The sequence below is a fragment of the Chiloscyllium punctatum genome, chromosome 33, assembly GCF_047496795.1.
Source record: "Chiloscyllium punctatum isolate Juve2018m chromosome 33, sChiPun1.3, whole genome shotgun sequence".
Classification (NCBI taxonomy): domain Eukaryota; kingdom Metazoa; phylum Chordata; class Chondrichthyes; order Orectolobiformes; family Hemiscylliidae; genus Chiloscyllium; species Chiloscyllium punctatum.
This window is the reverse complement of record NC_092771.1, coordinates 54,291,596-54,314,961: the sequence shown is the minus strand read 5'-3', so window position 1 is coordinate 54,314,961 and position 23,366 is coordinate 54,291,596. Positions and strand designations below refer to the sequence as shown.

Below are 23,366 nucleotides of genomic sequence, written 5' to 3'. Positions count from 1 at the left end.
TGATCAATACTATAGGCAGATGCGTCCCTTCTCCAGCCAATCAGTGTGAAATGCTTTCCACTAGTTAACCCAAAGAACATGCTCCAAAACCCACCCACATTCTGTACATATACAGAATATACATATATTTCCCCACACACATGTGGTCCCTGCCTCAGGGACTGTGGGAGTTGTAGTCCCCATGATGCCTCTGGAGACCTGTCCCTGGAAAGTGAGAGAAAGTGTGGGCTGGAGGGTGTTGTGTATAGGATATCTATTCAGACATACAGGACATGGGCTGTCACTGGGATTTACCGAGACATCCGCTTAGACACCTCGATTTCTGACATAAGGAATATACATTCAGCCAATTGCGGGGTGGGGAGGTTAATAAGGGGCAGCAGATTTTAAGCAGAGGTGGCTCAGTGGCTAGCACTGCTGCCTCACAGCGTCAGGGACCCGGGTTTGAATCCAGCGTTAGGCAACTGTGTGGAGTTTACACATTCTCCCCACGTCTGCATGGTTTTGTTCGGTGCTCCAGTTTCCTCCCACAGTCCAAAGATGTGCAGGTTAGGTGGATTGGTCAGGCCAAATTGCTCACAGGGTCCATGCATGTGCTGGTTAGGCAATTAGCCACGGGAAATGTAGGGTTACAGGGAATGGGTGGGTCTGAATGGGATGCTCATCATAGGGTTGGTGTGGACTCGATGGATGAATACCCTGTTTCTGCACTATAGGGATTCTATTCTATTCTCATGAGGAAGAATGTACTTATCTCAATGTGTTGTGAATCTGTGGAATTTCCTATTCAAAATGCGGTGGATGCCAGGACAATGAGCCAATTTAATGAAGAGATACAGATGCTGAATTTGCAATGAGTTGAAGTGTGAGAGAGAGCAGGTGGGAAAATCCAGCTGAGACCGAGGTGAGCTCAATCATCACCATATTAAATGGTGGAGCTGGTTCGAAGGGCTGCATTGCCTCTCCTGTGCCCAGGGCTTATCTTCATACGGTAATAACCAGAAAGATGAATCAAAAACTCACCACCTTCACCAAAGGAGATTTTCAGAAACAGCAGGATAGTCAGGTGGATTAGCGTTCCAAACTTAGGTAGTGAGGAAGCGTGTAGGAGATAATGATTTTGCAATTTTAAACTGAGGGGTGACAATGATTTATGGTTTTAGACTGTGTAGTACATTCACACTGTCCAGAATACTCTGTTGTGAATATCAATCCTGCACTTTATTACAAAGCCAAGGTCACTGACAATGAAACCAAAACACCCAGGAAACATCGCCTCCCCTCGTAATCTGATAAGACTTGTCATTAATCTGGTTGAATTTAGAACACAGATGGAAAGCGGGAAGATATAATCCAATCCCAAGATACTGTGCTTAAACAAAGGAGACTACAATAGGGTGAGGCAGGAGTTGGCTAATGCAGACTGGAAGCAAAGACTTTACTGTGGGACAGTTCTCAGACAGTGGAGGAATATCAAAGTAATTTTTCAAATTTCTCAGCAAAAATATATATCAGTGAAAAGGAAGGACCAGGAAAAGGAGTAATCTGCCATGTCTAAGGAAATAAGGGAGTCTATGAAATTGAAGTCGAAGGCATACAAATTGGCAAAGACCAAGGATAAATTCGGAGATTGGAAAAACTTCCAAGCTCAACAGAAAGTGTGATGGAATTGGGGATAAAAAGTGATGAGTAGCTCTCCCCAGGGACAGAATAGCAGTTTACCCTGCTAGAGGGGAACCTATTTTGTGGGGAACATATGGCCTCTGTAATTGTTGAAGCACGTAACTGTTACCATAGAGATAATCCTGATCAAGTTAAAAATCACAGCACACCCCAAAAGCTTGTACTTCCAAATAATCCTGTTGGACTATAACCTGGTGATGTGTGGTTTTTAACTTTGTCCACCCCACCCCAACCCCGGCACCTGCACATCAGAATCCTGAGAGATACCCCACTGAAACTGAAGTGCCTGTCAGGGTACTTGAGGGAGCCACGGGGGCGTGGGGGAGGGGTGTGTGGTTTAACCACAGAGTCCTGAACTGAACTAGACTTTTGAACTGCCGTTGCCATGGAGATAATATTGAGAGACAGTCTGTATTCAAAGTCACAAACCACAAAAGGTATAAGAAGGGGAGCCATATATCGGACAGGCGGGGAGTTACCTGATGCTGCCTGGAGGTGTTTTGCATGTACACTATCCATGTAACTGCCATGTCTCATCAATAAAGACTCAAAGAAGACCTCTCTGAGTTCTGTGCCCAGTTATTCCTATCCAGCAGGGTTCAGGAATATGAGCACACAGCAGTCAGTCTTCACAGTGGAGAACACGAAGAGCATGCCAGTAATTGATAAGGAGACTGAGGAATGTGAAGACCAAGAAACAACCATTATCACGAAAGAGTTAGAGCTGGGCAAGCTAATGGAGCTAAAGATAAACAAGTCTCATTGCCCTGATGGAATACATCCCAGGATACCAACAGAGTTAGGGGGAAAATTAGCAAATGCACTTAGAGTTATAACGTCCTGCAGCAGAGACAGGCCCTTTGGCCCAAACTGGCCCATGCCAATCAGATTGTCCATCCACACTAACCCCATTTCCCTGCACTTGGCCCATCTGCTTCTGAAACTTTCCTATCCATGTATTTGTCCAAATGTCTTTTACTTGTTGTTAATATACCCACCTCAACCACTTCCACTGGCAGCTCATTCCATATACATACCACCTTTGTGTAGAACAGTTGCCCCTCAGGTTCTCATGTATTCTTTCTCCTCTACCTTTAACCTGATGCCCTCCAATCCTCGAGTCCCTGTGAAAAAGACCGAGTGCATTCACCTTACCCATGCCTCTCATGGTCTTATACACTTCTATAAAATATTCCCCCGCAGTTTCCTCTGCTCTAAATAAAAATGTCCTCACTTGTCCAACCTCTCCCTGTAACTCAGACCCCTGAGACCTGGCATCATCCTTGTAAATTTCTTCTTCACCTTTCCAGTTGAATAACTGAAACCTACACTGCACTCATCAAATTTCCCGTGTTTCCCCACGGCGCTGGAACCGATGTGACAACGCCAATGTATTACAATCAATGATCGATAATTCACTCCATTACAACAATCCCATTTTTCATAGCTTTTTCCATGATGCAGGAATCCTTTTGTCTTTCTGGTTTCATGGTTAATTGTCCTCATACAAAACCAATCTGTGGCTTACCTGTTCCAGGGAAATGTGCCATGATTGTTTAGACTTTCAAAAACCAATGAAATCTCTCTCCATAGTCCCCACACTTACATGGACTTCGCTGTCTCAGTACTTTTTCCAGTCACTCGGACATTTGAAATATTAGCCCATGAACAGAATGCAAACCTTTCCTTCCAGATGAAAAGGCCAATGATATTCAGATCGGCACGGATCAAGTAACATGAAGTTCAATTTGAATTTCTCAACTGCAAATCCCCCCTTTCAATACTCGATAACAGAGAAAACAGAAAGTGCTGGAGATCCTCAGCAGGTCTGGCAGCATCTGAAATGGTGACAGATGCAGGAAACATTGCAGCCTTGAAGAAGTGTTTAGATGATCACACCAGGCATGTGTGCTTGATGACCATTATGGAGAAGATGGGGACAGGGATCCCTTTCTGGAAGGGCCTTGGTGAGACCACACCTGGAGTACTGTATACACCTTTGTTCCCCTTTTCCAAGGAAGGCTCTCCTGCTTATTGAGAGAGTGTAAAGGAGGATAACCAGATGAGTCCTGGGATGTGAAGATAGTTAAGGACTGCAGATGCTGGAAGTCAGAGTCTGTACAATATGGACCTGGGGAGGTGCAGGTCAGGCAACATCAGAGGAGCAGGAAGGTTGATGTTTTGGAACGGGACCCTTTGTCAGTCTTGATAAATAGCCCTGACTGAAACGTCAACTTTCCAGCCCCATCGTATTCATGCTGGTCATCAAGCACCTATTTATGCTAGTCCCACGTTCTGGCACTCAGCGTGTAATCGATATTGTCCTGCTTGGTGTGATCATCTAAACACTTCTTCAAGGCTGCAATGTTTCCTGCATCTGTCACCATTTCAGATGCTGACAGATTTGCTGAGGATCTCCAGCACTTTTTGTTTTTATTGCAGATTTCCCCCATTTTGCTGAATGCACAGAGTCATAGACATGTACACAGCTCCAGATTTTGTTGACTCACCTTCCTGGGATGTCAGGACTGATGGATGAAGAGGGACTCAATCTTCGTTTAATCCTCCTTTCCTTTGGCTTTCTGAGCCGCTAACTACATCACTAATATTCTACCTCCCATTCCCTGTCCTGAATCTGACCCATATAAGCCTACACTTTCGTTCCCATCTCCCTGCCAGACTAGTTACAAACTCACCAATCGAACTGGCAAAAGCCCCCACCAGATTTGTCTCAGCTCTGCCCAGGGGTAACCGATCAGGCTGGTACAGGTCCCACCCAGAAACAGTCCCAGTGCCTGAAGAATCATAACCCTTCTCTGGTACACCATTTCCCCAGCCACACATCCAGCTGATCGACCTTCTCATTCCTGCTCTCATTAGCACATGGCACTGGAAGTAAGTCTGACATTATTACATTTCAGGAGCTACATTTTAATGTATCTCTGCTCTCCCCATATCCAGCTTTCAGGCCCTCATCCCTCTGTTTAGCGATGTCCTTGGCATTTGTGTGTTGCACGACCACGGGCTGTTTACCCTCCAGCTCCAGAATGTCCTGAAGCCACTCCATGATATCATGGATCTTGGCACCAGGGAGATTACATACCATCCTGGATTCATGTCTGTGGGCACTGCAGTGCCTGGCTGTACCCCTGATTATTGAATCCACTACCATTCTCATTCCTCTTGTTCTGATCAGCAGAGCTCTCTGTGGTGTCATGAACCTGGCTGATGCTGATTTCCCGAGAAGCCACCCCACCCATTCCCGCCCTTACAGAATCCCAAGTGGTATACAGTATCTGTATGAGAAGGGGATAATAACGGGGGACTCCTGTACTCACTTCCTGAGCCTTTTACTAGATCTGATGTTCACCCATTCCCTTTCTGCCTGTGTAACCCTCACCTGCAGTGTGACTAACTCACTAAACGTACTGTCCATAACATTCTCAGTATTGCAGATGCTCCACAGTGAGTCCACTCCCAGCTCCAGCTCTGAAGGGCAGTTTCCCAGGAGCTGCAGATGGGAACCCTTCCTGCACAAATAGCCGTCAGGGACACTGGAAGCGGCCCTTATTTCCCACATTGTGCAAGAGGAGCACACCACGGGTCTGAGGGCTCCTGTCACAATGTCTCGCTACATTCATCTAGTTACTTCCATTAAGAGAATTTAAATGAGTGAGCAACCTTCCTACACTTCAAACATGTCCATTATAATAACAAAAAATATCTTTACTTAAGCTGATGTCATACTTTAAAAACTTAAATACTCCACAAGTATCACTGAAAAATTGGCTATTCCCATTTGGACTGTGAATTTCTGAAAGGCCTGAATTAAAACGGACTTTCAGCTTCACCTTCTCCCTGTCTCACCTCACTATTTACACCCAACTCCAAAACACTCTCATGGAGCCAAGCAGCACTCACAGTGTAGCCCGGGCATTTTCATTGTCTGCTCACACCTACACTTCCCTCAGCCTCCTGTACTGTTCCAATACAACACAATGGGAGCTCAGGGACAGCAAATCATCTTTCAATTCAGCCCTTTGTAACCCCAGAGTCAAAATGGACTTCAGCAGTTTCTGAATGAACAGACAGTTGTCAGAATCTGGAACATTCCACTTGAAATGGTGCTGGAATTTGAGTCCACGAGAAATTTGCAGAGAATTGGAAGTAGGGAGTTTACAGTTTAACATTATAAAGTGGATGATTGAGACTAAATCTGACAGTTCCTGCAAAAAGACGAGGTGTAATTTGGATAAATCGGGACTAGTTAAAAAATTTACTTCGTGTTTTTTTTTTGTGTGTATACATCAAGTCCTTACGTAGGGTAAAAAAAAACTATAGCAGAGAGGCATCAGAAGGTATTCTAACTCATACTTGTACTAAGTAAGTAATTAACTAACTAAGCAGAGATGGCTGGGCAGGTGATGTGCTGTTGCTGTATGATGTGGGAGCTGGCTGATCCCATTGTGAACGGCAGTGACCACATCTGCAGCAAGTGTTGGTTGCTGGAAGAACTCCGGATCAGAGTTGATGATCTGGAATCTGAGCTTCAAACACTGCGGCATATCCGGGAGGGGGAGAGTTACCTGGACGCTTTGTTTCAGGAGGCAGTCACACCTGGGAGATTAATTAATTCCCACTCAGCTAGTGATCAGGCACAAAAGAGTGTGACTGTAAGTGAGGCAGGTAGGGGGAACCGGAGTTCAGGAGTGGAGGAGCCTCAGCCCTTGACCTTGTCCAACAGGTACGAGATTCTTGCTCCCTGTTCGGATGAGGAAAAGGGCTCTGGACAGGATGAGCCAACTGACCAAGGCACCATGGTGCAGAAGGCCATTCAAGAGGGGGGAGCTAATAGACAAGTAGTGGTTATAGGGGATTCTATAATTAGGGGGACAGATAGTATCCTTTGCAAGCCGGATCGGGAGTCTCTCATGGTGTGTTGCCTGCCCGGTGCCAGGGTGCGAGACATCTCTGACCGGCTTGAAAGGATATTGGAGCGGGAGGGGGAGGATCCAGTTGTTGTGGTCCACGTTGGTACCAACAACATAGGCAAGACTAGGGTGGAGGACCTGTTTGGGCATTACGAAGCACTAGGCAGGAAATTGAAGCACAGGTCCTCAAGGGTCATAATCTCCGGATTACTGCCCGAGCCACGTGCCAATTGGCATAGGGACAAGAAAATTAGGCAAGTAAACACGTGGCTAAGGGATTGGTGTGGGAAAGAGGGATTCCACTTCATGGGGCACTGGCATCAGTTTTGGAACAGGGGGGATCTGTACCGTTGGGACGGTCTCCACCTGAACCGATCAGGTACCAATGTTCTGGCGAAGAGGATAAATAGGGTGGTCAGTAGGACTTTAAACTTCTGAGTTGGGGGGAAGGGAAAGTGAAAGCAACAGGGAGTATGGAGGTAAATGGAAAGATAAGCAGCAGGATAGCATGTTTCCAGGCGGATTTAAAATTGAGGCAGACTGAGAATGCAGAAAAAAGCAAGGATAACTTAGGACATATGACTTACAACATCTCTAATAAGGAAGTTAGCATTAAGGCACTTTACCTGAATGCTCGTAGCATTCATAACAAAGCCAATGAATTAATGGCACAGATAATAGTGAATGATTATGATGTAGTAGGCATCACAGAGACTTGGTTACAGGGGGGTCAGGACTGGCAGTTAAACCTCCATGGTTTTTCGACTTATCGAAAAGACAGAGAGGTGTGCAGAGGGGGTGGGGTTGCCTTGTTAGTTAAGAACAAAATTAAATCTATGGTATTGAATGACATAGCGTCGGATGATGTGGAGTCTGTGTGGGTGGAATTGAGGAACCACAAAGGCAAAAAAACCATAATTGGAGTTGTGTACAGACCTCCTAACAGTGGTCAGGACCAGGGACGCAACATGTACCGAGAAATAGAGAAGGCATGTCAGAAAGGCAAGGTTACATTGATCATGGGTGACTTCAATATGCAGGTGGACTGGGTAAATAATGTTGCTAGTGGATCTAAAGAAAGGGAATTCATGGAATGCTTACAGGATGGCTTTTTGGAACAGCTAGTCATGGAGCCCACAAGAGAGCAGGCTATTCTGGACCTAGTGCTTTGCAATGAACCAGACTCTATAAAAGATCTTAAAGTAAGGGAACCCTTAGGAAGTAGCGACCATAATATGGTAGAGTTCAGTCTGGAGTTTGAAAGGGAGAAGGCGAAATCTGATGTAATGGTGTTACAGTTGAATAAAGGTAATTATGAGGGCATGAGAGAGGAACTGACTAAAATAGACTGGAAGCAGAGGCTAACCGGGAAGACTCTAGAGCAAAAATGGCAGGAGTTTGTAGGTATAATTGAGGACACTGTACAGAGGTTCATTCCCAAGAAAAGAAAGATTAACCGGGGAGGGATTAGACAACCTTGGCTGACAAAGGAAGTCAGGAAATGTATTAAAGAAAAAGAGAGATCCTATAAAGTGGCTAAGAACAGTGGGAAATCAGAAGATTGGGAAGGATACAAAAGCAAACAGAGGATAACAAAGAGTGTAATAAGAAATGAGAGGATCAAATATGAAGGTAGGCTAGCCAGTAATATTAGAAATAATAGTAAAAGTTTCTTTCAGTACATAAGAAACAAACGACAGGCAAAAGTAGACATTGGGCCACTTCAAACTGATTCAGGGAGCCTAGTGATGGGAGATAAGGAAATAGCAGGAGAACTTAACAAGTACTTTGCGTCAGTTTTCACAGTGGAAGACAGGAGTAATATCCCAAAAATTAAAGGGTGTCACGGGGCTGAGTTGAGTATGGTTGCCATTACGAAAGAGATAGTGCTAGAAAAGTTAAAAAGTCTTAAAATTGATAAATCTCCTGGCCCTGATGGGATACACCCGAGAGTTCTGAGAGAGGTTGCTGAGGAAATAGCAGAGGCATTGGTTGAGATCTTTCAAGAGTCACTGGAGTCAGGAAAGGTCCCGGACGATTGGAAGATGGCTGTAGTAACCCCCTTGTTCAAGAAAGGATCAAGGCAAAAGATGGAAAATTATAGGCCAATCAGCTTAACCTCGGTTGTTGGTAAAATTCTAGAATCCATCATTAAGGATGAGGTTTCTAAATTCTTGGAAGAGCAGAGTCTGATTAGAACAAGTCAACATGGATTTAGTAAAGGGAGGTCATGCCTGACAAACCTGTTGGAATTTTTTGAAGAGGTAACAAGTAGGTTAGACCAGGGGAACCCAGTGGATGTGGTCTATCTGGACTTTCAAAAGGCCTTTGATAAGGTGCCACACGGGAGACTGCTGAGCAAGGTGAGGGCCCATGGTGTTCGAGGTGAGCTGCTGGGATGGATTGAGGATTGGCTATCTAACAGAAGGCAAAGAGTTGGGATAAAAGGTTCTTTTTCAGAATGGCAGCCGGTGACGAGCGGTGTCCCGCAGGGTTCGGTACTGGGGCCACAGCTGTTCGCATTATATATTAATGATTTGGATGAGGGAACCGGGGGCATTCTAGCGAAGTTTGCTGATGATACAAAGTTAGGTAGACAGGCAGGTAGTACTGAGGAAGTGGGGAGGCTACAGAAGGATCTAGACAGGTTGGGAGAGTGGTCCAGGAAATGGCTGATGGAATTTAACGTGAGCAAGTGCGAGGTCTTGCACTTTGGCAAAAAGAATATAGGAATGGACTACTTTCTAAATGCTGAGAAACTTAATAAAGCCAAAGCACAAAGGGATCTGGGAGTGCTAGTCGAGGATTCTCTAAAGGTAAACATGCAGGTTGAGTCTGTGATTAAGAAAGCGAATGCAATGTTGTCTCTTATCTCAAGAGGGTTGGAATATAAAAGCAGAGATGTACTACTAAGACTTTATAAAGCTCTGGTTAGGCCCCATTTGGAGTACTGTGTCCAGTTTTGGTCCCCACACCTCAGGAAGGACATACTGGCACTGGAACGTGTCCAGCGGAGATTCACACGGATGATCCCTGGAATGACAGGTCTAGCATATGAGGAACGGCTGAGGATACTGGGATTGTATGCGTTGGAGTTTAGAAGATTAAGGGGAGATCTAATAGAGACGTACAAAATAATACATGGCTTTGAAAAGGTGGATGCTAGAAAATTGTTTCTATTAGGCGAGGAGACTAGGACCCGTGGACACAGCCTTAGAATTAGAGGGGGTCATTTCAGAACGGAAATGCGGAGACATTTCTTCAGCCAGAGAGTGGTGGGCCTGTGGAATTCATTGCCACGGAGTGCAGTGGAAGCCGGGACGCTAAATGTCTTCAAGGCCGAGATTGATAGGTTCTTGTTGTCTAGAGGAATTAAGGGCTACGGGGAGAACGCTGGCAAGTGGAGCTGAAATGCGCATCAGCCATGATTGAATGGCGGAGTGGACTCGATGGGCCGAATGGCCTTACTTCCACTCCTATGTCTTATGGTCTTATGGTCTCTCTCTCAGGTCAATACCTGCTTCCACAGCTGCAGGGCCAAGAATTGAACACATACCCCAAGGGGGATCCAACCATGAACTTGAACATCTTTCTGCTCTTGGCTAGACAAAAATATTGAAGATATGTTCCCACAGACAGAACAGACAAACCTTTCTCGTTCCACAGTTAAATGCCAATGATATTCAGATCCTGATGACTCCGCTGACTGTAGAAGCATGTTTTTTGAGATCCCAGTCTCAATTATTCTCAATTAATATTCTATAAAATGAATTCACAAAACAAAGCTCACAGTCAGTGCAAGATGAACAGTGAAGGTAAACACTTCTCTTGGTATGTGTTTGATGTGTAAATGCTCGTCTTCAAATCACCCCGCCTCCACCCAGGAAGAGGACAAGTACATGCTCCTTACTGTACTTTGCCCCAAATAAAGATGGTGGCTATAACCAAGGACCTCTCACTGCCTGAGGCCCAAGCCATCTTCCCCTTTGCTGCAAATGTGGGACCAAGAGTTTCTAATTCAGACTAATTACCTGCCCAGAGTGTAACTAAACCCTCCCAGTCTACACTGATACATTTCATCCGGTTTCTGCTGCCACTCTCCCCTTTCCCCTTTCCGCCTCCTGCACACACCATGGGTTACCGCGGGTCCAGTGACCCTTCCTCAGAACAGATGACAGCTGGGAAAATTAGAATCCCTTCAGGAAACAGGCCCTTTGGCCCAACAATTCCACACCCACCCTCCGAAGTTTATCCCACCCAGACCCATTCTCCCACTCTATTCCTCTCCATTTCCCCTGAACTAATGCACATCCCTGAACCCTACGGGAACCTTAGCTGGGCCAATTCACCGAACCTACAGATCTTTGGACTACAGGAGATAGGGGTTAAAGAGTAAATAATAGGTGGGGACAGAGCACAAAGAGACACAGGAACATTTGGAAAGATAAGGGAGTGGGAAGTTGGAAAGTTGTTAATGGAGGAGACAGGAACCTTTTAGCATTTCAGTGGCAGTGGTGGAAATGGTAGCTACATTGTGCCTGCAAAAAATACCTTGAGCTTCCAGTTGCCTGCTCTTTAACACACAAGACTGTTCCCTGTCCAACATCTCTGTCTCATGCTTACTGCAGTGTTCCAGTGAAGCTTGATGCAAGCTGGAAGAACACTTCAGAACATACCCAAATGGCTTCCTATTTCAAGGGTTGCAATCTCCCCTCACATGTTGTTAACAATGCCCTCCAGTGTATCTCCTCCACTTCCCACACCACTGCCCTTGAACTCCACCCCGTCAAATGCAACTAAGATGGAACCCCACCATCCTCACCTTCCACCATCAGATCCAAACACCTGAGATATATTTCCCTCCCCACCCCTTTCATACCTTCTGTGACTTCCACTTTAGATCCACACTCCCCACCAACCCACTCTTCACTCCAGGCACCTTTGCTTGCCACTGCAAGAGATGGAAAATCTTTGCCCAAACCCTCCCTTTAACTCCATCCAAGGCACCACTGGATCCTCCCACATCCAGCAGACATTTCCCTGCCCACCCAAACACCTCACCTAGTGTCCCTTGCTCTCGGGACGCCAAATTGTGGAATATTTCAGGGAACATATCTGGGACACATGCACCAACCAACCCCACCGCCCTGTGGCCGACCATTTCGGCTACCCCCCACTCCCTCCGCCACCATGCTGCCAAGGACATGCAAGTCCTCCATCCCCAAATCCGAGCCACCCAATATCTGGAGGAAGAACACCTCATCTTTGCCCCCTACCCCACATACCAGGCCTTGTTATTACGTAGCCTACCATTACACATTAAGATTAAATTAGATTAGATTACTTACAGTGTGGAAACAGGCCCTTCGGCCCAACAAGTCCACACCGCCCCGCCGAAGCACAACCCACCCATACCCCTACATCTACCCCTTACCTAACACTACGGGCAATTTAGCATAGCCAATTCACCTGACCTGCACATCTTTGGACTGTGGGAGGAAACCGGAGCACCCGGAGGAAACCCACGCAGACACGGGGAGAATGTGCAAACTCCACACAGTCAGTCGCCTGAGGCGGGAATTGAACCCATGTCTCTGGCGCTGTGAGGCAGCAGTGCTAACCACTGTGCCACCGTGCCGCCCAATGGTTAGCCACTAACAGTCCCCATAAACAGCTATTCACCTTCCCCCCCCCCCCCCCCATCCGATCGTTATTCACTCCTTTGTCCAACTGCTCCTATCTCTCTCTTCGGACTCTATCCCCACCTATCATTTACTCCTTAACCCCTACCTTCTGCATAAAAACAGACTTTTTTTCTCAGTAACGTCAGTTCCTGAGGAAGCGTCACTGGATCGAAAATGTGAACTGATTTCTTTTCACAGATGCTGAGATCTGCTGAGCTTTTCCAGTACCTTCTGGTTGTTGTGTGTGATTTACAGCATCCACAGTTCTTTTGGTTCTAATTTACCCGGAGTATCTAATTCAGGTCCAGCAGACTGAAACAGTGTTTATCAACCTTCCCAGTCCACACTAACTCCATCTCTCTCCCAGTATCTGCTGTCTCTCCCACTCCTTCACATTCAGTCCCCCCCTCACAGTGACACTGCGCCTGCAAAGCTAATGGTCATGTGTTGGCCTGCTGGACCCACCCCTCATTCACTCCCATTGGCTGGAGGATCACGCCAACTCTCCTATTGGTCTGAAGCTGTGTCAATCAGCCAGGCCCCATTGTGACAAGAGTGTTGGGATCCTCCCAGGTGCATCAGAGGCTGAGGGGTGACCTCATAGAGGTTAATAAAACCATGAGGGGCCTGGGTAGGATAAACAGACAAGGTCATTTCCCTGGGGTCGGGGAGTCGAGAATGAGAGGGTGTAGGTTTAAGGTGAGAGGGGAAGAATTTAAAATGGATCTGAGGGGCATTTGTTTCCCCCACTGAGGTTGGTGCATGTATGGAGTCTTCTGTCAGGAAGTGGAGGATGTTGGTACAATTATACCATTTGGCATCTGGATGGGTATATGTATAGGAAGGGTGATACGTGCCAAGTGTTTGCAAAAGGGACAAGATTAGATTGGGATATCTGGTCAGAATGGCCCAGTTTAACCAAAGGGTTTTGTTTTCATGCTGTACATCTCTACGGCTCTGCCCTGTGATGAGCTTCATCATTCACAGTGAATGGGTCAGTGTCACAGAGGACAGGGGCTGAGGGCTATTCAGCCCATTGGGGCTGTACTCTCTCCCTCTGGAGATGGTACCAGTCAGTCCCAACTCACCTCCCATTTGGACAGAGCCCTCCAAATTCTTCCTTAAAAATGTTAAATTTCAAATTTGTTTTGACAATAATTACTGAATCTGCATCCAGCTGTTGGTCAAACTGTTCCAGATGCTCAGAACTTAGTGAGTAAAATAATCTTCACATTTTTCTTTGCATTATTTGCCAGTTACCTGAAAATAGTTACTAAAAATTGTGACGTTAAAAATTACTCACTCTGTCTCTCTGTAAATGAAATACCCTGGAAACAAATCAACTCCTGGTCGAAATCACTGCTTAACCTTCTCAGCTCCAAGGAGAATTGTCAGACCTTCTGCTAACTCTCCATAAAAGAGAAACCTATCTTAATTTTAATTTATTAGTGCCATAGAGATGTACAGCACAGAAACAGACCCTTCAGTCCAACTTGTCCATGCTGACCAGATATCCTAAATTGATCTCGGCCCATATGCCAACAGTTGGCCCATATCCTTCGAAACCTTTCCCAATCACATATCCAATGAGATGCCTTTTAAATGTTGTAACTGTACCAGCCTCCACACTTTCTCTGGCAGCTCATTCCATACACGTACCATGTTCAGCTTGAAACTTTGCCCCTAATATCCCTTTTCAATCTTTTCCCTCACTCCTGTGCTTTCTAGTTTTGGACTCACCTAAACAGGAATAAGACCCTGGCTGTTTACCCTATCCATGTCCCTCACGATTTTATCAAACTCTACGGTCACCTCTCAGCATCCGATTCTCCAGTGAAAACAGCCTCAGTCTATTCAGCCTCTCCCTATAGCTCAATCCCTCAACCCTGGCAACATCTTTGCATTATTTCTGAATCCTTTCAAGTTTAACAATATCATTTCGATAGCAGGGAGAGAAGGACTGAAAGCAGAATTCCAGAAGTGGCTGAATGAATGTCCTGTACAGCCGCAAAATGACGTCACAACTCCTGTACTCAATGCACTGACCAATAAAGGCAAGTACACCAAACACTTTCTTCACTACCCTGCCTATCTATGGTTCCACTTTCAAGGAACTATGAACCTGCACTCCAAGATCTCTTTGTTCAGCAACAATCACCAGGACCTTCCCATTAAGTGTAGAAATCCTGCCCTGATTTGCTTTTCCAAAATGCAGAACCTCATATTTATCTAAATTAAACTTCATTTGCCACTCCTCAGCACATTTGATTGGAGTCTCATTGTACTCTCGGATAACTTTGCTGTCCACTGCACCTCCAATTTTGGTGTCTATTGTAAACCTACTAACCATAGCTCCTATATTCACATAGAAATCATTTATATAAATGGCAAAAAGCAGTGGACCCAGTACACAGCCTGACAGCATATTGGTCATCACAGGCTTCCAGTCCAAAAAGTACCCTCCACTCTGACACTGACTTCTCAGCAAGGTTAGTGCTCATGGCATACAGGGAGAACTAGCCATTTGGATACAGAACTGGCTCTTCAGACTGGAGGCCTGTGACTAGTGGACTGTTACAAGGATCACTCCTGGATCCACTACCTTTCATCATTTATATCAATGACTTGGATGTGAACATCGGAGGTATAGTTAGTGAGATGACACCAAATCTGGAGGTGTAGTGGACAGTGATAAACAGTACCTCAGAGTACAATGGGATCTTGATCAGATGGGTGAATGGGCTGAGGACTGGCATTTTGGAAACTCAAATCTTAGCAGGTCTTATACACTTAATGGTAAGGTCCTGGTGAGTGTTACTGAACAAAGAGTCCTTGGAGTGCAGGTAGATAGGATAGTGAAGGCGGCATTTGGTATGCTTTCCTTTATCGGACAAAGTATTGAGTACAGGAGTTGTGAGGTCATGTTGTGGCTGTACAGGACATTGGTTAGGCCACTTTTGGAATGTTGCGTACAAATCTGGTCTCCCTCCTATTGGAAGGATGTTGTGAAACTTGAAAGGGTTCAGAAAAGATTTACAAGACCTTTGCCAGGGTTGGAGGATTTGAGTTAGGCTGGGGGGTTGAATAGAGGTTGAATAGATTGGGGCTGTTTTCCCTGCAGCGTCGGAAGCTGAGAGGTGATCTTATCTATGTATATAAAAACCTGAGATGGATTGATATGATAAATAGACAAAGTCTTTTCCCTGGCGTGGGGGTTCCCAGCACAAGAGGGCATAGGTTTATGGTATGAGGGGAAAGACTTTAAAGAGACTTGAGAGACAACATTTTCACACAGAGGGTGGGACGTGTATGGAATGAGCTGCCAGAGGAAGAGGTGGAGGCCATTACGATTGCAACATTTAAAAGGCATCTTCATGTGTATATGAATAGGAAGGATATGGGCCGGGTGCTGACAGGTAGGACTAGATTACATTGGGATATCTGATCAGCATGTACTGGTCGGACCGACGGGTCTCTGTTTCTGTGCTGTCCATCTATGACTGTTTGACCTTCCAGCCAATTCCGTATCCAAACAGCTAGTTCTGACAGAATTCTATGGTATTGAACCTGCTAACCAGTGTGTTATCTGAAACCTTGTGTCTTTCTCAAGTCCAAGGTACTGATTTCAATGCACAAAGCTATGCTGACTCTCCCTAATATTTTCTTGCTTTTCCAATGACATGTAAATCCTGTCCCTAAGAATCCCTTCCAACAACTTCTTTGCCACTGACTTCAGGCTCACCGGTCTATAGTTCCCTGGCTTTTCCTTACCACCTTTCTCAAATAATGGGACAAATCTTCCAGCACCTCACATGTGGCGATCAATGATACAAATATCACAGTGAGGGGCCCAGCAAAAGCTTCTCTAATTACCTACAAAGTTCTGGGATATACCTGATTAAATTCCAGGGATTTATCCACTTTTATGCATTTTAAGACATCCAGTACCTCCTCCTCTGTAATATGTACACTCGCCAAGTTATCAATATTTATTTCTCCAACTTCTCTAACTTCCACATCCCCTTTCAGTAAAAACTGACATGAAATACTTACAGAATCTCTCCCACCTCCTGCTGTTCCATAGACAGTCTTGTTGATCATTGAGGGTCACTATTCTCTGCCTAGTTATTCTTTTGTCTTTAGTGTATTTGTAGAATCTCTTTGGATTCTCCTTAAACCTTTTTCCCAAAGCTATCTCATGTCCCCTTTTTCGCCTCCTGGTTTCCCGCGAGTATACTCCTACTGCCCTTACAGTCCTCTAGGGATTCACACAAACACAGTGGGGTCTGTACCTGTCATATCCTTCCTTCATTTTCTTGACCAGAGCTTCAATTTCTCAGGTCATGCAGCATTCTCGATGCCTCCCAGCCTTGGCCTTAACAGGAACATACTGTCTGCATACTCTCATTGTCACAGGCCTATGGAGGATGTGGCAGATGAGGACAGAGAAACAATCATTATCAGTAAAGAGGTAGTGTTGGGAAAGCTAACAATTTATCCTTATTTCTATCATTCCTCTCTAGCCTCAGAACTATCACTATCTCTGCATCAAAGACATCTCAATCTCTGCAACATCCTCCAATCTCTAATCTCCTCCAGTCTCAACACACTCTCTATCTTTAATCTTGTCCACCCTCTCAAATCTCTGTGATGTGCCTTTCTTTAATTCCAGCCTTCAAGATAACCCATTTTTATTTCAGATTCATGCACCCAGAGATCCACAATGTCCCGCTTAACCTCTGTCACATTTTTCCTCCAAAAAACATTATTTAATCACGTATCATCTATTCTAATATCACCTTCTCTGACCTGGTTTCTATTGTGGCTTGTCATATTCCTATATTACGCGTTTGTGGTCTACATGACAGAAAACGGTTTTGTGGTCCATTGGATTTATGCTGTAAAGAAATCTCCCAGCTAACGATTTTAATCCCATTTTCCAGCACAGAGCCCATAGAACTGTCAGCCTTGGCCTTGCAAGTGTGTTCCTAAATAGATTTTAAATGCCTTCAGGATTTCTGTCTCTCACTCTCTTCCAGACAGTGAGGTTTAATGCAACTGTTGCTCGATGCTATCACCCACAGGGTTCAGAGCAGCACGGTTTGTGCGAACCAGAGATCGCCCATTGGGAAGGATGGCAGGGTCCCTGACAGGGGGCACTGGAGATTTACCAGGATGGTTCAAGGAATGGGGGATTTTAGTTGCAGAATTTGTGGGCCTTTTTTAACATTAATTGTTCACGTGACATGTGTGTTGCTAATACACATCAAGAATAACCATCCGCAATTAATGGACTCTCCTTTTCAACCTCTCCCCTTGCCTGCGCTGTGGTAATATTCAGGTTAACCACTACCAGACATCTCTCTCTAATGAGAGAGCAGTCCTGTGGTCGGGTAGGACAATGCTGACTTGATCTTTTACACAGTGATGCCACTGTGCCTCGAGGGTTGGGAGAGGGAATGCTGAAGGTGGTGGATGGGAAACCACTCGGGTACAGTACTTTATCCTGGAGGATGTTCACTTTCTTTAATATTGTTGGAGGGGGGTGCACTGATGCAGGCAAGTGGAGAATGTTCCAACACAACCCTGATGTGTACCTTATAGAGAGCAAACAGACATTGGGGAATCAGGAGTTTGGGGAAACTGAGGTGTTCTCCTTGTAGCAAAAGAAATTTGGGGAGCTGTGACAAAGTGGTTTACAAAAGTTACGCATTATTGTAATAAACCTTAGATCCTTCAGCTATTATACAAGGATTCCAGGACACATGTTGAAGATTTGGGAAGTTCTATTGAAAGGATGGTTTGATTCAAAGGAGAACTTTTATTCAGCAAATGGTATTGATCTGGAACACAATACTCTCACAGAATACGAATATCCAGGCCCTGATGTATTGAGTAATTCTGTCAGAGTTTGGCGTTACAATGACTGAGATTACCATCTGAATATCTACCTGTAATACAAGTTTATAAAATCCGTCACTGTCAGTACAAGTTTGAAACTCATACAATCCCTTCCTCCTGGCCCAGGATGACTGGTGGAGGTCAGCAGGCTCTTCAAGGGCAAATCTATGTGGGTTTCTATGAATTTCCACCTTGGAACTTCATGTGACTGAATATGGGACAGAATGTTCCAAGATTCAGTGAGATATGGAGAGTAGGATTTGCCTCCTTTTCTTTCTTTCCATTCTGCCGCTGAGCCTCCTCAATAAGACATGGGGTGTGAAAGGTTCATGCACCTTGATGGGCAAGTTATCTCCATTCTGACCAATGGGCAGCAAGCTCCTCCCAGTCATGAAACAGAGTATCCCTGAAAGATAGCAACTGCGCATGCTTCCCACTGCCCAGTGCTCACAGTACATGTTTCGAATAATGAGGGGGGAATCACCTAGAAAAGGCATAACAGGAAAGTTCCAAAAGGATTATAAACAGTTTACAGAGAGATATTCACAGGAAACCTGGGCAACAAGTTGGCAAATAGAGTATAACTTGGGATAAACTGTAGAAAGCTGCATCACAAAGGGACTGGGGGAAAATGAGCAGGAAACAGAAAGCGAGCACACAGTTACAACATGGAATCAGGAAAGGGAATGGAATACTGTCCCTTATTTCAAAGAGTTTGCAATATAAGAGTTTGGAGTATATACCTTAGGGCAACTAAACAAATGGCAAGTGAGACCACATCTGGAGTAACGTGAACAGATTTGGTCACTTTAGTTCATGAAATAGAGCAGTTTATTGGAGGCATTTCAGAGAAGATCCATTGGGATGATCCCTGTTTTGAAGGGATTATCCTGTAAGCAAAGGCTGAATAAGTTGGGAATCTACACACTGGACTTGGGAAGAATGAGAGGTGATCTCTTTGAAACATACAGGATGCTGTTGAGGTTTGACAGGGTAAATATGGAGAGGATGTGTCCCATTACGGTGAGTCTTGAACCAGATTCTGGATCAGTCGCGGAATCAAGGGTTCAGTTTCAGATTTGTTAAGTTAAAGGCAACACCGACACAGGTTAGGGTTTCAGTAGCAATGGAGCTGGGGTGAGAAGGAGATAAGCAACGTTTTAGAGATTGGAATTCCTGGTGTTTGTGATTGTGTAGATGTCTGATCAGAAGGTCACCTTGGGGTCAGATATGAGAGCAATATTGTGAAGAATGTAGTTCTGCCTCAGACACTTCCCAGTGAGAGGGAGGGACACAGCAGTAAGGGAAATGAATTTGGAATAGCAACTGAAGGCAATGGGTTTAACAATGACAGTGTATCATTGGAGTGAATTGCAGCTAATCGAAGCGTGGTAAGCAGTTTGATAACTGAGTAATAGTGGAGTAATGGAGAGGGATGATGGGGAGGGAGAGCTGGACATTGTCAGTGTACATGTGAAACCTAACACTGTGCTTTTGGGCGATGTTACCTCCTGGCAGTGTGTAGGTGAGATACAGGAGGGACCAAGGAGAGATCCTTAAGGGACACCAAATACAGGGAATTCAGAAAGGAAACGGAGAGTGGAGACGGAGCAGGATTTTCCAACGATGGTGAGGTCAAATATTAGGTTTTAGCAGAATGGGAGAGAAGGACATAACCAGAAAAGACAGACAGACAGATCATGGAACAATATCTGTGAATTGTGAGGGGGGGTTGGGAGGGCGGTGACAAGCAGGAGGATGAGACAGATTTGGAATGTCCATGATTTAGCTACACGAAGGTAAATGGTCAAGATGACCTCTAATAAGGCTTGACAAGGGACTCGAGGAAATGCAAGTTTAGGACTAAAATGAGGAGCACCCTTGTGAGGCGGTTTGGCTCGGTGGGCTAGTGGAGAGGGAGGAAAGAAGCTAGGCAGCTGATCGGATTGTCTCAATGTTATGGACAGAGAAACTCCATGTGCTCCTCATTGTTGTCGTTGGAGGGGAGGATGGAGGAGACAGGATAATGGACATTCTTTTTATTTCCAAAACAATAAACAAAACCTGTGATAGTGATTCTAAAAATAAGTGAACAAACCTGTCGTATTTATCATTTATCAAGAATATTAAAATATACAACTGAAGTTCAGGTTTGAATCCCAAATCGGTAGAGGGTGGCTCTGAATTCAAGAAAAAAAAATAACTGGAATGAAGAATCTACTGTTTGCCATGGAACCATTGGGGATGTTTTTCTGCCATTGACAATGTCCTTGAGGGAAAGAAACCCGACAGTGGCCCATCAAGTCACTCATTGTATTAATCACTGCACAGTCTCAACAAAGGATTGAAACTGGATGGACCACATTACATCTACCAATGCACTGGAAAATACAATCACACAATCAGCCCTCTTGACCCTGCAACTTCTGTCTCACTGTGGGCCAACAGCAGCAGAACTGTACTCCAGCCCAATCTGAAATCTCATGGCCTGATATCCCCCACTCAACCATTAACATCAAGCCAGGGGAATCAACCCTGGTTCAATGGTGAATGCAGGAGGGCATGTCAGGAACAGTACAAGGCATACCTAAAAATGAGGTGCCAACCTGGTGAAGCTACCAAACCTGCATGCCAAATAGCACAAGCAACACTAAATAGAACTAAGTGATCCCATAGCCAATAGATTAGATGTGAGTTCTGCAGTTCTGCCACACCTAGTCAAGAATAGTGATGGACAATTAAACAACTCACTGGAGGAAGCATCACAGATATCCCCACCCTTACTGATGGAGGGGTCTCACACATTCATGCAACAGATAAGAGGACAGCATTAGCAGCGCTTTTCAGCCAGCAGTGCCAAGTGGATGAGCCTTCTCCATTGGTCCCTGACATCACAGATATCAATCGACTTGGTTGAAAACACATTTCCAATCAGATCAAGAAATGGATAAGCAGTGTAAAGGTATGGGCCCTGCCAATATTCTGGCAATAATACTGTTGGCTGTGCTCCAGAACTTGCTGCCCAACAAGACAAGTACTGTTCCAGCACTGGCACCTACCGACTTTGTGGAACATTGCTCAGGGATGTTCCAACACAAAAACACAGGGCAGATCCAACTCGGGCAACTTCCCTCCATCAGTCCACACTCGCTCAGCAGTGAGGTGATGGAAGGTGTCATCAACAGTGCTGTCAAGCAACTGCTCAGCAATAACCTGCTCAGCGATGCCCAGTTTGGGTTCTGCCAGGGCCACTCAGTTCCTGAGCTTGTTACAGACTTGATTGACAAACTGACAAACAGCTGAATGAGGTGAGGATGAGACCAGACCCCCTCCAAGTCCACTATTTCGACTTCAGTGATATCACCTGACCTCACCATAGTCTCAGCTCGTTTGCTGAAACTCTCATTCATTCCTTTTGTTAACTCTAGATTTCACTATCTAAACCCACGCCTGGCCAGCATCCCACATTCACCCTCCCGATAATCTCAAGAATATTGAAAACTCTACTGCCGAACTGCTCACTTGTACCAAAACTTGCTGATCAATCAAAAGACTCCCATTTATAAGCAACAACCATTTACTTTCGCACCTTTGAATTAATTCCTGGCTGTAATCATTCCTATCTCCCTGCACCACACACCTTTTCATATCTCAATAACTCATTTTAGTTCAGACTCTCAATGATGTGTTTATTTTTGAGTTCTCCTGTGTGAATGTTTCTATAGACTCCAAGTGAACATGGTCTGGAATCCCCATGCTAACCCTCTAAGATCTACTTTCTTCCTTTAAGGCATTCTTGAAAAACTGCTTATTTGGCAATGGTTTTGGTCACTGGACACAATATTCTCCACTTGTAGCCTTATGTCAAAACTTCTCAATAATATTTTTGTGAAATTAAAACCATGATGATTTGCACAGATATCTTCTACTCTTCAATATCATTGAGTGAATAATCTGTCATGTCTCTTACCCAACCACCTTCACCATACAAACTGCAGCAGTACAAGGAAGTCAAACATCACCCTCTCCACAGGCAACAAGGCTTTGACATTGATCACGGGTTTCTGTGGAAGGAGAAATACACAGTTGATGTTTCAGGGAGTGCAATATGAATTACAGGGAATGAAAATGGTGCAGAATTTGACTGTCAGAAATTGAAGGAAAATGCACTCACTTATTGGAAAAAAGAATTCTTGACTGTCAAAGATATTGTGGAAAAAAATAACCTGATAATGGAACATCATACGGTCAGGAGCCAGGCAGCAGTGGACAATTCATTTACATTCCTGAAGAAAGGCTTATGCCGAAACGTTGATCCTCCTGCTCCTCGGATGCTGCCTGGCCTGCTGTGTTTTTCCAGCTCTACATTTTTCAATTCATTTACAAAACAGCTGTGAAAGTAATAGTAAAATACTATACAGAGCAAAAATATACCCATGAGAGACTGAGGAAGCTAGATAATGAACAAGTGGACATCAGAGAACCCAGAGGTGAACCAGAGCAGAGTTCACTTTTATGATCCCACAGTCAAAGATGTCTCGCACAAAAACAGGCTTTTTCGGTCCAACCTATGCCAACCAGATATCCTAGCTTAATCTATCTAAATTAAATCCTATCTGCCACTTCTCAGCCCATTGGCCCATCTGATCAATATCCCACTGTACTCTGAGATAACCTTCTTCATTGTCCACAACACCTCCAATTTTGGTGTCACCTGCAAACTTACTAACTATACGGCCTCTATTCACATCTAAATCATTTAAATGAATGACGAAACAAATCCAGAAAAAACTCAATTTCTCTGGGGTTGAATGTGCTCTGTGTAAATCCTGCCCTCTGACTCTTTATACCAGGGAAGGCTGTACAGACATCCCTCTGAACTTTGCCCCCTACAAAGATGGCGGCCACGCACGTGTCCAGTGAATCATTGCCCCGAATAAAGATGGCGGCGCTCACTCGGGCCGATTACTCAACGAGGCATATTCCCGTTTGCTGCAAAAACGGGACTGTAAGTTTCAAATTTGTATTTTCCGATGTGCAGCAAATGATTGTAAAACCTCTCAGCCCATACCAACACCATTTCCCTCCCGCTTCCTGCTGTTTATTTCTTTCCTTACCGACAGCTCTCCGCGCACACACATTCCGAACATCCGCTCCCACCGCGAGG

The 23,366-nt window shown here is 44.9% G+C and overlaps 1 long non-coding RNA gene across 3 annotated transcripts in view; it reads right to left on the bottom strand.

Moving 5' to 3' along the window:
- The window catches only part of LOC140458549 (uncharacterized), a 38,695-nt gene extending 15,329 nt beyond the window's left edge, over nt 1-23,366 (bottom strand). For 2 of the 3 annotated variants that reach the window (XR_011953520.1, XR_011953518.1), the window contains exons 1-3: nt 23,317-23,354; nt 22,374-22,590; nt 22,170-22,263 (exon numbers count right to left, since the gene is read on the bottom strand). This is a non-coding gene — a long non-coding RNA (uncharacterized lncRNA). Of the gene's footprint in view, nt 1-22,169; nt 22,264-22,373; nt 22,591-23,316 lie in introns of all 3 variants that reach the window. The other variant, XR_011953519.1, reaches the window with a different exon arrangement.